The following is a 1,516-nucleotide window of genomic DNA, read 5'->3' as shown; positions in this document are numbered from 1 at the left end:
GACGGGTTGGTGGCCAGGCAGAGGCGCTCCTCACCTCCCAGATTGTGAGGTGGCCGAGCAGAGACGCTCCTCACTTCCCATACACTGGGGTTGGAGGGGTGGCGCTGGGTAGAGGCGCTCCTCACCTCCCACACGGGTGGCCAGGCAGAGGCGCTCCTAGCCTCCCAGACGGCGAGATTGCCGGGCAGAGGCGCTCCTCACCTCCCCTACTGTGAGGCGGCTGAGCAGAGACGCTCCTCACTTCCCATATGGTGGGGTAGGGGGGTGGTGCTGGGCAGAGGCGCTCCTCATCTCCCAGACGGGTTGGTGGCCAGGCAGAGGCCTTCCTCACCTCCCAGACTGTGAGGCGGCAGAGCAGAGACGCTCCTCACTTTCCAGACCGTGCAGTTGCCAGGCAGACGTGCTCCTCACTTCCCATACGGTGAGGTGGGGGGAGGGGCGGTGCCAGGCAGAGAGGCTCCTCACCTTCCAGACCCGGCAGTGGCCAGGCAGAGGCCCCCCTCACTTCGCAGACTGTGAGGCGGCCGGGCAGAAGCACTCCTTACTTCCCAGATGGTGGAGCAGCCGGGCAGAGGCGCTTCTCACTTCCCAGATGATGCAGGGAGCATGCAGGGACCAGGCAGAGAGCTCCTCAGGTCTTAATCTCTTGACCTGGTGATCCACCTGCCTCGGCCTCCCAAAGTGCTGGATTATAGGCGTGAGCCACCACGCCTGCCCTGCCATGTCTTCTTTCTCCTCCCAAGCGGCGGTTTTCATCTCCTGGATTTTGATGTTCTACTTAACACCCCCATGTTCTTACCCATGCTGCCCCGCTGGAGGCGTCCTTCCCTCTGGGAAGCCTGACCCAGGTCTAACAGTGCCTCAGGAGATAGGCAGGGAAGCTTAGTGGGTGGGGGCAGCTCGTCTCTATCCCATCTCAGTTGCAGGGGAGGGGTCGGTTGTAGCAGCAGTGGTGACCCTGACCGCTTTCTTTTGCGGGACTCGTGGCCGGCAGCTCTGGGTGGAGCAGAGCTACTTGATCCTAGAGCTGCAGGATCTTTGTGCTGCATGTCCTTCCCCCGCATTAGCAACACTGGAGAGCTGGGCAGGTGGTCTCTATCCAGCATCTTCAAGGCCGCCTTCTTTGGCCACAGGGAGCAGCCCGGAACTGGGGCAGGGAGCACTGTTGGAACTGGGGCAGGGAGCACTGCTGGAACTGGAGCAGGGAGCACTGTTGGAACTGGGGCAGGGAGCACTGTTGGAACTGGGGCAGGGAGCACTGTTGGAGCTGGGTCAGGCTTCCCAAAGGGAAGGATGCCTCCAGCAGGGCTGTGTGAGCTGGTGACTCCGTGGCCCTTGGGGTAGAAACTCACTGCATGCACCTGGGCCTTCTCATTCTGGTTCTTTTTTGTCACGCTCTTGAGGTGGACATTTCCCTCCAAGGGCCTGGGACTGCACCCGGAGGAAGTGAGGTTTCTCTGAGTCTCCAGGGGCCTAGAGGTGGAGGCTGCTTCCCCATTGCTACAGGGGCCCCTTT

General features: G+C 61.7%; 1 pseudogene; it reads right to left on the bottom strand.

Annotated features, from left to right (window-relative positions):
- Positions 1–6: 6 nt before the first annotated feature.
- On the bottom strand, positions 7–1,511 carry LOC113223090 (annotated as a pseudogene).
- Positions 1,512–1,516: the final 5 nt, after the last annotated feature.

Source organism: Piliocolobus tephrosceles, unplaced genomic scaffold, assembly GCF_002776525.5.
Source record: "Piliocolobus tephrosceles isolate RC106 unplaced genomic scaffold, ASM277652v3 unscaffolded_38566, whole genome shotgun sequence".
NCBI classification, from domain to species: Eukaryota; Metazoa; Chordata; class Mammalia; order Primates; family Cercopithecidae; genus Piliocolobus; species Piliocolobus tephrosceles.
Note: the sequence above shows the minus strand (reverse complement) of the source record. Positions and strands in the feature narration are given on the sequence as shown.